The 16108-nt window shown below is 37.4% G+C and overlaps 1 protein-coding gene and 1 long non-coding RNA gene across 11 annotated transcripts in view; one reads left to right on the top strand and one right to left on the bottom strand.

Moving 5' to 3' along the window:
- LOC145943039 (lachesin) overlaps positions 1-16108 on the bottom strand; it is a 340250-nt gene that overhangs the window by 49872 nt on the left and 274270 nt on the right. The gene's annotated exons all lie outside the window — the stretch shown is intronic.
- Positions 1-16108, top strand: part of LOC145943042 (uncharacterized) — a 98541-nt gene that overhangs the window by 38812 nt on the left and 43621 nt on the right. The window lies entirely within an intron of this gene.

Genomic DNA, 16108 nt, shown 5'->3' with positions numbered 1-16108 from the left:
TTCGGACACGATAAGTCTCGTGTACGTCATTTATTTTCATTTGAACCAAATGTCATCTACGCGAACCGCGAACTTGGAAAATATGTTGGCCGTAGAATACGTCGGTGTCACTCGTCGGTATACGATTTGCATATTTACTTCTCTACATTCATTTACATACCGGATGCACGAAAAGACTGTTCCTCGCTATCGTAATATCATAACATTAACGCCCCCGTGTACGACGTTAGCGCTATTCAGAAGCATACGTACATTTTATCGCGGAATCAGTTTGGAAGTGCGCTGTAAAATGTATTTTCCACAGACAATACTAGCGAATCTTCCACGTTAATCTCTCTCAGCGACTGCGATTAGACTATAAAACAACGGGAGCGATCGCACGACGATGCATTATTAAGTTGGCAAATAATTTATACCGAAAACGCATTCGAGGAATCAATAGAGCGTCGCTAATAGCTTGTAACGCCGGAGGGAGTTTGTGATTAATCAGGTTAAGCAGCTCGATATGTGTCGATAATTAATCATACGGTATACCCCGAATTAGATGCTTCTGCTTATAATACGACAAATAGAATAGTTTGTATGCGAGAACGTGTTTTTCAATTATTATTAACTATTCAATTTTCTGATTGAATTCGACCGTTCGATTCGATTTGCACGAGTAGAATAAGTCAGGCATTGAAAAATCTTGTTAAAAGCACCCTATAAATATCCATCTTAAATCGCCGCTCGTATCTCGCTTAAACTCGTTATATTTCGTAAATTTGATTTATACCGCTTTTACAGAGAGTAAACCGCTCGGGCTTAATCTCTTTTGCCGCAGCGAGAATTTTGACCGTTTTTACACAAAGCTCGTTATCTCGGTAATTACGTACATACGGGGAAGGGGGAGAGGGTTAAACGGCGTGCTAGAAATTGGTCGCGCGAAACTTTAAATCCTAGTTTAGAAATTTCACGGTCTATATTTTCGCGCGATACCTTCGCGCGAGCTTTCGACCTGGTCGCCGTTCGTGAGAGAAAACTATATATGCATATCCTCTTCGCGCGCTGTACGAGAAGTGACGAAGCGGGGGTTGAAGGCTTCTGGATAAGCGGGAGAGAGCCGGGAGTTTCTAACGGAACTTTTCGTCCCAAAATCCCTCGGGTGTGTCTCGAGTGCCATCCATGATCGTGGCCCCAGCCAAGCGAAACTACAGCCGAGAGATCTCTTTGGTTTTTCGATAGACATGCGCCATCGGGATGCACCGATGCGTTCGTCGGGATATTGCGCAACGCCATCCGGGATTATACGAAATGCCTTTCGAGTTCCAGACGTAACTCTCGCGCGATTAATCGTAAAGAATCGACTAGAATCCTTTTGCGCGCCGTTTTCGGCTTTGAAGTTGTAATATTGTGCACGTATGTGTGTCTACGCGTGCACAATCATAAATAAATTCTACAATCAAATTCTACGAAAAAAAGCGGAAAAAAACAAATTAAAAAAATTATATTTTAATCAATCTTTTAATCCAATCACACACAATTTTTTAATTTTCTATTCATAAATATAACTGTTCAATTTTATAGAGATATAAGTATATTACGGGAAATAAAAGATCATAACATTATATCAAAAAGATACATTTAAATATGATTCATAAAGTGACAATTTATCAAATGAAATGTTATGGTAAGAAATCATGGAATATATATATGCGAGAATATATACGTATTTTGTATATATCATATACATATATCATATCGTATAAATAAAATAGCAAGTGATGCGCAAAATGTATCTTACACAATATCTGTATCAGCTGTCTGTACAATATCGACAAAAGCATCCTCGCAAATAATGTTTACACATTTATCCGCACGCGGGTGGAGTATCGCATTTGCTATCATATATGCATCGTTCCCCATTGTTACCGTACCAAGTCAATAATGTAGTCGGGTGGTTCTTGAAAGCAACCTGCGCCACGTGGACAATCTCAAATTGATCCCGGAAAAAGGATGAAAGAGAGACGTTTCTCCCGGGACGTTTCCATAAGATTTTATTTACGTTGCTGCCTGATTTATTGTCGATCCGGCGCCTCTCACGCATTCACGTTCGCGCGCACCAACCACTATATTTTCCCCTACGAATCGTATGGAAGTGCATGCACGGGAAATATATCGGTCGTTGCAACCACCCCGTAGATGCACCGAGAGGGTATGGGATACCGCCTACAGGCTTCCATCGTGGACACAGCGCGGTATAACAGATTACTCCCTATCACGTCCAATATGTCAAGCCGCGCCGGACGACGAGGAGTCAAGCATTATATTGCAAAATAAAATGGTTCGCGTGCGGCGATCCTGGTGCATATACAACAACGGCCGCGGCTTCGTTTGATCGTCTGGTCCGGCGTGAAATATCGCCGGCCGGGGAACATGATGCACGTATTATTGGCACTTTCGTCCAAGAATTATGTATTTTTCATATTGCCGCGCGTATTCGCATTCCGTGCGGAATGCAAAATAAGATACTCGGATACGCGAATCGCTCTCTCTCTCTCTATCGAGTTTTGCTCGACTAGCGAAGGCGAATAATCTCGCGACTAAATCGAAAAGCACGCACCGGTGAATTTTAATGTACCGCGATATTGACAGGTGTCACACGGCAAGCAAAGAGATGGAATATCTTAAGCGATATGTGGTTTCGATCATGCAAGGATGTGAGGAAAGCTCCATTGTTTCGCGGGAACATTGTTCGGACATTTACAGTACATTTACAAGTAAACTTTCCGTTTCCTATTTGCAAATATGAGATGTTTCACGATACCAAAATATTCTAGACATTAATTGCATTATTCTGTCATATCGTTTGAATTTTATTATTAATTATATTTTAAAATGTAAATAACATATAATATACAAGGCATATCATTTCACTTGCCACGAATTACGGTAGTGTTTAGAATAATTAATATTAATAATTAATATTTGCACAAATATTTATGCATTTATATTATTATGATATATTTCCTCTTGTTGTATAAAGACGGAGTCGCGATAGTTTTTATGGAAATATTTTTGGCGTATCTCTATCTTTGCGTTAGACTTTCATAACGTCCCCGCGTTATCAATCCACTTTTCTCGACGCCTTTTCTGTTGGACCATCTCCTTTAAGAGACGTGCCAGGGTTGATATAATGTTCGACGGGCGCGGAAATGAGGTCGAAGGGAATAAGGAGGTTATTGAGTTAGCGGTGTATATCGCGCTAGGAAGAACTCTCTTGGTGAAGTGCCGTGATAGTCTCGGCACGTGGAATTTGAGACAGTTAAAGTTGTCGTTGCAACGGCCCGTACGCCGCACATTTCAGGGTTTTATATGAAAAAGCCTATGAAACAAACTTTATTAAATTTTACTAAATTTTTGAAAAAGAAATTTCTGAAGAGATTTTAATACTGCAAATGTTTCGTACCGTTTATTAACATGTATGTTTATGATCTGTGAAAAACAAATGTTGTATTTATTATTTGTTCATTCGTCGTTTTAAAAGTCATATTGTAATTTGTGCATTCGCATTACACAAAAGGAAATGAAAGTAAGCGAGTAAACAAGCCGCAAGCGACAAAAGCGGTGAATTTGCGACGACAATAATAAAATTTTTCGGACAACCGGACGGAGCATTAATTTTCAATTTAATCGTATGCCGTTAAATTAATGGTACCCGATGAGCGAAACTGGCCGCAAGGGGTTGCTTCGGGATTTTCGCAGAGAACGACGCTCGATCGCGAGAATTCGCTAAACAAGAACGAAGTGAATTCATCCACGTCGCAGATTAAGCCGAGATATCTACGGGTGCAATCTGGCGACGTTTTAACGGTTGCTCGAAAGATCAAGATATATTCGGTTCGTTTCTTCGTCTTTTTTCCCCTTTTCGCATCCCCCAAGGTGTCTTTAGTCTTTTCTCCGACGTGACGCGTACCTCCTTACGTATCAACCGCGCATTCATTTATCAACTCGGGAACCTTGTCGTCCCATTTCCGTCCATATCGGCGAGTATGTGTATGTGGCAAAGGTTCTTAAATACGGCATTTGTATGTGGATCGGACCCATGCACGTGGAGGTTAAGACCATTTGCGTCTTGGGAAATCGGGGTGAAGATACTCGACAGTTCCCTTGACTGACCCCCTTACAACGGGAGCAAATTACCAGAAACTAGAGCGGCGTCTCTGCGTTATTTTTGACACGTTGACGTACGTATACGTGAATTATGAAAACTACTGTCAGATGATATCTACTATAGATGATACATTCCTGATTTTCTATATATATATATATATATATATATATATATATATATATAAATTGGATTATTAAATAATACATATTTTGAAATAATAGCTGTGCGATATTAACAGAATAGAAAGTATAGCGACGAAATATCACGAGAATTATAGAATGTAAAGATAAACTGTTAATCCATTTAATAATCGATAATCATATTTTAAACGTATTGATATTCGATCTTCTTTTTGTTTACTGTAAAATGCTTGCGAACAATCTCGTGTGTGCTACCTACGATGTTTCGATACGTTGAATATCTATATTTAACTCGTGAGTACATTTTACGCAGATAAAATTCAATAATATCGACGCGCCAATATAGCGCAAACAATACAATTAAGTTGTGCCTGAGCTTCGCTGACACATAGAAAAATATCGCTTCAACAAACGCATATGTTGTACGATCGAGTAATTGCGAGTTTTTTTTACATATGAGGTGTCTTAACATTAGTGACAGACGAGTTTAATTTTTCCGACATTTCGAATACATTAGCGTAAATAACGCGCACATATATTCCACGTGACACGATGATCGTCAGTGGACAGCGCGGTTGTACCTTAACAAGTTTCATTTGTGATAATTTATAATGAGAAAGACTAATAATACCTCTTGGTCTCACGCGTTGGCCACATTCACGCTGGCGTTCATTCATCACGCGCAACACGGCTATATAGGTGATTAAGTGTGGCATTTGTAGAGCATAAACGGCCCACATTATGATTAGAAAGAACAAATGTCCCCAACTTGTTTAATAACTGAACTGCATGTACTTGAATAAACTTGGACTGTTTTGCATTGTCCAAATAATTGCATGCAATATATCAGAGTCACTGTAAATATTCTCCGTATATTTTTAACATATCTAAATACATTTAAAAACATATATAAATCTCTTCCATCCTTTTCCCTCCTCCGACGAGCAATGCGTTTGATATAATTTATATTACGAAAACAATATATATATTTCTACATTGGCGATCGAATAAATAATCAATTGTGCTATCACTAGCACACACTAGCTTCCGAAAATATAATATAGTATATATATATATATAAAATAATATTTTTCGCACAAATATAAGCACAGGTTTACTCAAATTTAATAATTCTCTATCGTTTCTAAATTTCATAGAAAAATATTGTATTAATTTATTATATTTGTGACTATAAAGAAATAAAGTGTATATCGCGAACCTACACTAGCACAAAGAAACACGCCGGACTGCACTTGTGCAGACGCGTGTCAAGAACGAGACGGCAAAGTCGTGCTCGCGAGGCGAATCGAGGCGAACCGGAAAATTTCAAGGCGGTGTTTTTTCGCGTCCTTGATCGTCACTTCGATGCCGGGGGAAAAAAGGAAGATCCCGCAACGGAAAAGAATTTTTCCGCCTTGTTGAGGGCAAACTTGAGGGTGAGGCAGAACGCGGTGGAGGGGAAGAAAAATGTAGAAGGGCCAGGTATATATGTATATGTAACGCAACGAGAAAGAGGATAAATCGTCGTCGCATGCACGTTTCGACGCTCGTTTCACGCTGCGATTATTCGCAAAGTGCACTTAGCTCGAAACGAACGAACGGACATGGAACGAGTAGAGGCCTGCACTTTTATACCACTCGACGATTGCCTCCTACGAAGGCTAAACAATCGACGTACTATTCTCGTGTATAAGATACTACCATTGTAATGCATATGTATATGTAAGCTGAAAAATATTATTTTCTCCCTTCTTTCATATTCACATTCAAGTTACTATTTACATACACAATTGAGAGAAGAGGCTTTCCGCAAAATCTGGAAATTTTTAGGTCCTTAAAAAATTGAGACAAATTTTTAATTGAAATTGAGAAAAGCGATGCTAATTATAATAAAATCAACTATCTGTCTGATCGTATCGTATCATCATCTACTCACTAATTAATCTATTTTACATTCTATTGTGTCGAGAATATAAAAAATAATGGAAAATCATATTTTTATAGTGAGAAGAAAAATTGGGCGGTGCGTAAAAAGATCGGATTTAAAGTTCACGACATACTCTAATAGTGGTTTTATTCATTGCGAATATAATTTTCCACTCGTCTTTTTTTCACTCAAATACTATACAAATAGTAATTCTTCAGAATACTTATACCGAGACGCGAGTCGAGCACGTAAAGATGTTAACGCTTCGTCCTTTACGTTAGCTCGATGCCTGATGCTTACAAACTTGCGACGGCATGTAATAAAATTTGCCTTCTCGTTTCTTCGAGCAGACACGACTCGGCTCGTTTGCCGTTACGCTCTCGTTCCCGTACCGCGTAATTCTTGTTTGATGCGATCCTTCAGCCAAGGCCGCTTGAAATCGCTCGGTTGCGCCGTACATTGCATATGCGCTGCGCAAATATGCAAGCGCATTATGACCGTTGATACTAGCTATACGATATCAATCCTCCTCCCCCTTCTCTCACTCCCTTTCACTCCCTCTCTCTAATTCCGCGCTTCCTGTCCTCTTGTACACACCCTCGTACACTCCGTGAATGCCGCTTTAATTAGTTATGAAATTCCGCCCACGAGTAATATAAGAGAAAAGTTACGCGATAAACATGAAGCAAATAGTTTAATTAGCTGCTCTAAGATCTCATTGATCTTAATCTTATGAAGTTGGTGTATTACCGAATAAATATTATTCTAATAAGTATAAATATTGATTTTATAGAAATTCTTAATGAAATGCATACATAGCTTTCATCGATTATTAACTTGTCGGATTCTATTTCGTTATTATTCCTTGCAGTAGTATAATGACACAATATGGTCAGCCAGATAGGAAATTCGCTTATATATCGGTATCGAAGTAGCTATCACGGTTCTTGATAACAATTACACAAATTTTATATATTTTGATTGTTTATAACCGCGAAAAAAAAAAATAAATAATTCAATTTCTAAAACGACGATTTATAAAAATAATTAAAACAGTTATTGCATCTATCATTCATGACAAGACAATGATGATCACTTCGTGAATAAACGAGAGAGTTTTTGTATTTTTTAATGGCTCAGCATAATCAACTGTAATTAATCTCTTTATTATTCATATAATTTCATTATTATTCCTTGTAGTAGTATAATGACACGATATGGTCAGACAGATAGGAAATTCGCTTATATATCAATATCGAAATAACTATCACGTTTCTTGATAATATTACACAAATTTCACATATTTCGATTGTTTATAACCGCGAAAAAAATAAATAATTTAATTTTTAAAACGATTTATAAAAATAATTGAAACAATTATTACATCTATCATATTCGTGACAACGCAATAATGATCGTCTCATGAATAAACGAGAGAGCTTTCGTATTTTCTAATGGCTCAACATAATCAAGTGTAATTAATCGATTGTGATTGTAATTATTTCTGCTAATCGGCGAAAACATATTAACGATAATGTGGAAAAGTAGGGAATATAGATTCGGCTCGCGTTGTATTCAGAATCTCGTTCGATTAATCGCAATACCATGTACTTCGATAATACTCTGATGCAAACGGATGGACGCGATATTAATACCTCGGGAAGAGCTTTGTTAGGCGACGAATAGATTTGTTATTGTAACAGAAGCGTCGCAGCTCTTAGCTGCGTTCGTAATGTTCATCGTATGATCGTCGCGACTGCTTCAATAATGATCGCACGAGATGAACATCTGCATCTTTGATGCAGACTGCGCTATTGCTGCACCGATCATCGCACCCTCGTATTCGACAATGTCGCTGGCAAGTTGAAGGGTAATGTAGCGTGATCTTTTACCCACTTGCGAGAGTTATTGTAATCAACTTTGCACGTGCACGCCCGTACTTGGCATCTTTTATCGCGTAGCATTAACGGCCATCTCAAGTATCTTTCTATGCGAACGTCAAAATATAGCGGGCATAAAGATTTAAGAACCCATATGATGTCACCATTCGGAAAGTGGCTCCGGAAATATTCAGTACGTAGGAGGCAGAGATTTTAAAAATTCGCACACAATATGCATATTTTACGAGATATATGCAACATTTAAATGTGTCCCTGGCTTTCAGAAAATTCTGTTCAATTCTTAAGTATCACCAAATGAATCCGATACGTTACATGCATTTTCGATATATCTGCGTAAATTAAATAAAGAAAAAAAAATATATATTTATTATTTGTCATATATCTCATATATAATATAACATATAATGACGCGGGATTTTTTAAATATTTCTTCCGCGATTTTATTTTGCAAATTGAAGAAAATCTGACGTAAAATCGTTACGCGCTGCGGGTGCTTCCTTGTAACTTCTCTGATGATACGCCCATCAATTAACATTGCATCCGAGCGACTGGAAACTTGGCGGCGTATCGCGGAAAAGCCGTTGCCGTAAGAGTCACGTAACGGCCGAGAGGTTCCTCGGCTCTATCATAAACAGGACTGTCTCGAGAACTTTCCGCGCCCGGGGACCGTCTTCGTAAGTAAGCACATTAGCATAGTATTCGCTACCTTGAAATTTACTGCATTAAACGCACGCTGGAAAGGGGACCGGATACGCGACAACGGCGAGATATTTATACCACTCGCGACTAAAGATATAAATCCTCGTTTTTTTTTCGAGATCAGCGATTTTGCGCAAATAATATCCGGACTTTGCATTTTATTAAATTGCCGTGTTAAATGTGTTAGCGATAAAAATCGTGACCTTTCCATTTATAAATGCATACATTAACATCTAATTTAAGATTTTCATTATCGTTAAAGCAGAAGCGTAATTTATTTTTAAGCTCAATGATATGCGATTAATAGCAGTTAAATATATTGAAGATGACGTGTACAGGTTTGAGGATTTTTAATATTATGTGATTTAATATTAAAATATTAAAAATAATATTATATGACATATAAGAACGGGAATAATAGATAAATGAAATAATTTAATGAAAAGATTCTTCTATTTTAAAATATGTTGAAATATATATCTTAAAAATAAGAAATTTTATTTATATTCTGTAAATAATTAATCGTAATTTATAAATTGTTTTGATGCATAAAATTGCTTCACTTTCTAAAATTATTTACGTAATAACAGTAATAATACATAATCAAATATGGATTTATATTATTAAGTACGGCAATATAATATCGGGATGATTGATCAAAGCGCTATTTGTTATACGCAATTAAGATATTATTTACAATTAGTAGTCATTAGTGCGGTTAGCAATAAGTTCAATAATAACAAAACTGGAATTGGCAACGCTTTTACATCACTTTGAATAACATATAAAGTGCAGTTTTTAAACATCGCATTGAGACAATTACATCGTTGAATTTCTATTTGACCCCCCTCTGACATTATTGATCATTTTTTGATATAGGTCGCAATGAAAGACGGAAGAAATGGTGTCGATTTACATTAGATTGATGCTAATATAAACGATCGAACATGCTTGCACCGAATATAATTCGGTCAATCGGTATCCATCGTTTACCTCCCCCTTCCTCCCCTCCGCGCAGACACTATCTATAATTATCTATTTGAGTTGCAAGATATTATCGGGAAAAAACGATTACGTTTCCCGACCAGGAATGATTTTGCATTAACAGGATTGGAACGTTAATATTTCATGAAAGGCGGTCGCGACCCTGTAATTCTGCATAATTGAGTATCCAACGCCGTAACTATGTTAAAGATCATCTCGTGCTCGCGTGTGGTATACACAATCAATCGACAAAAAATCGGACTTTGCGTGCCTCGATCAATGAAAGGCATCGAGCGATCTACAAATTTTCCCGCATTTTATTTCCTTTACATTTCGTTACGCATTCATAAACACATTTGTTCCGAAACGTTGAAAATTTTCTCATTATTGTATTTCCACAAATCACGCCTATTATTATTTAATTAATTAATATTTTAGCGAGCTTAAGAAAAAATATATTAACGATAACGAATAAAAAAAAATGTAAGAGAAAGGTTCTAATATAAAACTCTTGAATAATATATTACAATACTATGGAAAAAAGAGGAGAGAGGCGAAGGCAGAGGTAGAGGTAGAAAACAATATTTCATATTCTGTATAATTTTTAAATGATATATATGCAGATTTTTTGCAATCTTCTTTTAAAAAATTATCTGTATATAACAGCATGGTTTCTGCCATTTGGGATTATCTCGGTGCTTGATATTGTATGCACAAATACTACTCGAAAAAAGTAATTACAGTGCTTTTGTCATATCGTAAATCGACCTGGTGCAATGAATATTAAATTCCTTTTACGATCAAATATAAAAAGTGCATCCGGTGTGCACAATTTACAAAGGATTTTATCACGTGTCCCTTATAATCGCAAATATATCGCAAAAATAGCGTCCAGCCTCTCGTATATGTACATTTTGGAGATATATTTATATATAACGTTTTAGAATTTCCCGATTATTCTGCACTTTTGTAAAAATATATCAATCGAGCTATGAGCGCAAAAAAAAAAGATATATATATATATATATATCATATCGATATTTGTAGATAGCAGTCGAGCGAATGATATTTCGCGATTCTCAACGTATAGAAGCATGAATCCCCAAAGTTGAACAAATTTGACGAGATCAGATATTTTTATTTCGGATTCGACGTCATTGAAAATGTACGATGAGAAATACATATGTCTGAACACGAAAATAAGATATCCAGAACGTGCGGCACGTGAAGTGAAAGCATAAGGATCAGTGAAATATGAAGCGTATGACGAGAATGATACTAGTAGAATCCTAGCATAGAATAGAATTACTAGTTGAGAAAATCCCTAATCTTAATTTCAGTAAGAACTTTTTGGAAGACTCGTGCTTTCTTTGACATTTAGATTTGAATGGCATATGTAGTTATTGCTGTTAAATATGGAATTTTAAAATATGAATATTTTAAATATAAATTAATAGACATTTTCTCCCTTTTTTCTGCTGTAAAATTTAAAATTTATTCTCCACGATATTGGTCTACGTCATTCCGGACTTTATGAGCTTTCCAATTTCAGCCAGCTTACTGCAAACGTAATGCAAAAGTCGAGGCCGGCGATATTATTGGCGGTGGGCATTTCTTTGACGAGATCGAGAATGGTCGAGCGGAAAGAAGGAAAATTCTCGGTTGAGAAAGAGAGAGAGAGAGAGAATATGGTAACCTCGTACGGTTTTCTACTACATTTACCTTTTCTTGATTTCGTCCTCCTCCGAGAGCCCATTGATTTTATTCCTAGCTTCCGTGTGCTTTTCCCTTATATTGACGTATTCGTAGAACAACCAGAACCGTTTCACGGGAAAATTGCACGCAAAGCACGACAGTCAAAATATCCAAAGAGCTCGACTGTGACAGTATGAAGAAGGAGAAGGAAAGACGAAAGAGAGCAACGAGGGAAAAAGGCCGAGAGGGATGGGAGGGGATGATGAAGTCGTCGTTTATGCTTTATATCCTATGCATGAAAATTTCGGATCCCGAGAGTCGCTGTTATTGCGACGGGCGAAGGAAGGAAGGAAGGAAGGATCCTCTCTCTCGGCTCTCTCGGGCTGGCGTGCGCGAGCTTACATTCTTTATGGATACAGATAGCACCGAAACTCCCGGAAACCGCGGTTATACCCGCGGTATGCGGCTTACATCGTGTTAAGCTCGCGCGAGAGCAGGGTGCGAGAAAAGATTGGGAGGAAGACGGGGGAAAGGTAACGCGCCGGAGTATGCAAAGTGTAGGTGCGAAGGGAATAAAAAAAGGACAGGTTTTCCTTTCTCCCTCTACTACACCTCTTTCCCTTCTCTTCTTGAAAGCGCGGACGAAGATATATGTCTCGCAGATGGTTGCTCTTGGCGACACTCGCCGTATTGTGTGATTTGCGTACGAATCCGAACTTGAGGTATCGTCGAACAGGATGCACGAGATGCTTTTATCATGCGGTAGAAAAATGGGGCTCGATTACCTCGAGAATAATGTAAATTGATGTGATAAATCTTGCACTTTTCTCTACGCGAAGATACGAAAGATATATAGCGACCATTTTGCGCGATCCAGTTACAAAGGCGCTCTAAATACGTATAAGTGTAGAAAATAGTATAGCATTATAATATACTAACAGGATAATATATACTAACAGAACATTACGGAGGATATACATATATATGTATAACTTTCTCTACGGAAATTTTTCCCTCGTAAATTTGGCACGTGATATTTTATTAACGCGAAAAACTTGAGGAGAGTTCCGAACGCTATACATAAATTTAAGCACTATGATAGATAAAAATTTAATCAATTTCTCGTATACTCTTCAGAATAAATATGCTTTGCATATATTTTAGAATTATACTTTTTATAACGGTGATTCATTCATCAAATTGTGGGAAACAGAAATAAAATCAGTACTCTTAATATATTTCGATGGAAATGCATTTATTAATATGTAATATACAATAGAAATATGTGAGTGACGGCTGGAAATCCGTGCATTTCTGATTCAAAAGAGAGAATATTAACACGCATGACGCTGACGGTGTAATTTATTGCCTAGCGGACGCGACGCAAATATTCCTATTGTTTTCACTGTTTAACGGACAAATCGCTAAAATTTAGTTAGAATTTTAATTAAAATTGAGATATCGCGTTTATTATTATGCATCGTAATACATTCATAATAAACAAAACAGATGTGTGTTTGCGAGTAAAAAAAATAGACGCGTATAAACGCTACGAGAGAAAGAATCTAAATAAATAACAACTTTCAGATCATTTAGCTAACGTAATCTTTCTTTTCGTCATATTTTTCGGATTTAACGAATACGCGCAAATAAAAGAGGATTCCATCCCCGTCCAAAACACTATTGCATTATGTAACACATTCGATGGATATTTTTACATCCCACCCAACGATAGGTTCGCTATCATTTACGATGCATATATGTATATGATGCGTGCATACACGCGCTCATTCACGATACGCCGCGCGAGATGGGCGTCCTATTTGAAAGCATTCAAAAGATTTGGCGCCACGCCGGATATTACGTGCCGACTCGAGCGTGTTACATCGCGCGGATTACGCTTTTCGTATATTTTCAGTCATCAATCCGCGAAACGACGTGTAATCTCGCTCGTCGGCCCAAGTACGGAAGTAGACCGACGATAAAGCAGACGGATTTTAATTTTAAAGCACACGCGGGGCGTACTATATATCCAGATCAGCGTGAAAAGCGAATAGAGTGCCGCGTGGAACATTAATTCCAAGAATGAATATACCGCGTCCCGAATCGCGGTAACAACAAACCGTGTACGAGATTAAATCTTTGAGGGAAAAAATTGAATCTCGCCGGCGGAAAATTAAAAAGATCGAACAGACGCGTCTCTCATCGTTAAGAATATGTGTATACTATACTATATGTCATGTACTTCACCCCCGCGGAAATGTGTATGTATGTGTGTAAGTCGCGTTACAAAAACTCATCCGTAACATTCATGACTTAATATCGTTTCACGCGAGACGTTGCATGTGCTGCATCGTTTTTCGACGAATTACGTTAGTACTGTGCCTAATTACATCTCGCGACACATGGTCCCTCACGTGCCGACACGAAAGAAAGTCCGTATATATACATTGGACAAATGACAAAAAATAAAAAAGCTTTAGGGAAGAAAGAGAGAGAGAGAGAGAGAGAGAGGAAGAGAGAGAAAGAGATTTTCTTCCCTCTTTCTTTTTTCTCTTTTTACCCTCTTATGTGTAATTGCACGCGAAGCGGCGCAGTAACACATGTGGGACAAGAAGAAGAGTAATGGAGCGTTTGTGTCGCCGTTTTTACAGGCTTGACTCGTACACGTAGTCCGAAAACAAAAAGGACAGCGGGACGAAAAAAGCGGGGGCGAACCGGTGCGCTCTTGTAAAAGGTATACGCCCGCATCGTGACGTCAACCTTAAGCTCCCTTGCCGGATGTTTGTGGAATGACATGGGAAAAAAACGCTTGTTTCCGGTGCACGGACCGTGATATCGCGAATTCCTGATTAAGTCGCGTTACCGGTAAGACAGATATATTTGGAAGGAAGAGACGCGGAAATAATTTATACGGAAAATGAAAAAGGCCACAATTATATTTTGTAACCGGTTCCATGAATATGTATAACCGTTCAACGAATATAACTCGGTAAAACGCAAGTTAAAAACTTTCAGGTTGATATCTCGCGGATTAATTAATCGAAAACGAAAACGTGAAAACAAAATGGAAAAAATGCACTGCTAAACGCAAAATACATTCTATTTCCTATCCGCATGATACAAAAGCAAATTGATTTATATGCAAAATTATTGTACGATTACCGTAAATAAATAAAGTAATATTTGTCTTGGACTCGCGCTTGCATCGATCGCTATAATCCGATTTTGCGAGATGAATTTAAATTAGAGAATCATAATGTATAGAAATAAATAGCACGATTCGCTTAATCGGGTCAAGTTATTAATTTTAATGTCGAGATCCCATTCGATCTTATATCGATCACAATTGTAATTTCTTTTTTTTATATTATTTATATTATACATGTAAGCGTATATTTGAAATATGTATATATTAATACCATATCGCGCGACATAAGTATATTCTAAGATACATATTGATATTATTCCACAAGCTTCTTTGTATGTCGCTTGAGCGGATTGTCGATAAGCCTATCGACGATACCATGCAACAGGTGTATTCTTCTTCATTTGCTGCGAAAAATGATATCGCAGAAAATGTAGCGGTAACGTATGTACATACTTTTGATAGAGGGCACACGCTTTGCGAATTTGTATTAGGTCGAGTGTGGTATTGTTACACAAACATACATATATAGAAAGGATAATTACACGTATCTAGGAATGTGGTTTAATATTGTGCGAATAGGTTAAAACGCAAAGCACAGTTGAGCACTTCCTGATGCGCTTACCTTTGTTTAGAAACGACGCTTCTTCAACCTACTATTCGTCTCTATTTATCTCTAGGATCGCACATCTGTATTGCTTAACGAAATTATATATTATATTGCCGCGATAAACTGGAAGGCATGAAAATTGTTATATAATTTCAAGAAGTCGTATACATATAATGCAATGATTCTAAATTAAGAGTTTTGAGAAAAGAACGGATATTTTTCGTTTTTGTGTGCTCACACAATACCATCGAGGCGTCAGATATCTATCTCTAGGTTCGATAACTCTATCGAGCAACAGGTATTGCATGCTTTTTCCTTCTCGCTAAAATCGTGTTTGGTAAATCGAGTAAACGTACGAGGATCGCGATGATTCGCATCAGCAAGTGCAATGTTTGTGAAAAAAGCACGATCAATAGTTTAGCTTACAGAAATTATAAACAAATGTTTATAAGAAATCGATTAATTAATTTGCAGCGTAAAAAGAGCATTTCATGGAATTATTTTACCTTAGTAAAGAGTAAAGTCATAGAAAATGATATCGGTAAAATTGCCGTGTGGTATAGATTTTAACCTCATGTATTAATGGAGTTGAATGGAAAATTGCCGGAAGTAATTCCGGCCAGAACTTGAGCGCATCAGAAAATGCTTTAAATCGCGGTTAAATATTCCATTATCCGTCCATCAGAGCGATCATTTTCAATCCGACATCGAGATTCGATAACAAATGCATTCGCGCGTACCGTAAATACAGACGTCGAAGTTTTACGCTTTATAACTTGTGTTTGTATGACGTATATTTGCGCGTACGCGTTGTTGATCGATATATATGCGCATAATTTAGCTGTCGAACG

This window comes from Prenolepis imparis, unplaced genomic scaffold, assembly GCF_030444845.1.
Source record: "Prenolepis imparis isolate NDT839.2.m4 unplaced genomic scaffold, iyPreImpa1.0 SCAF_11, whole genome shotgun sequence".
Taxonomy (NCBI): Eukaryota; Metazoa; Arthropoda; class Insecta; order Hymenoptera; family Formicidae; genus Prenolepis; species Prenolepis imparis.
Note: the sequence above shows the minus strand (reverse complement) of the source record. Positions and strands in the feature narration are given on the sequence as shown.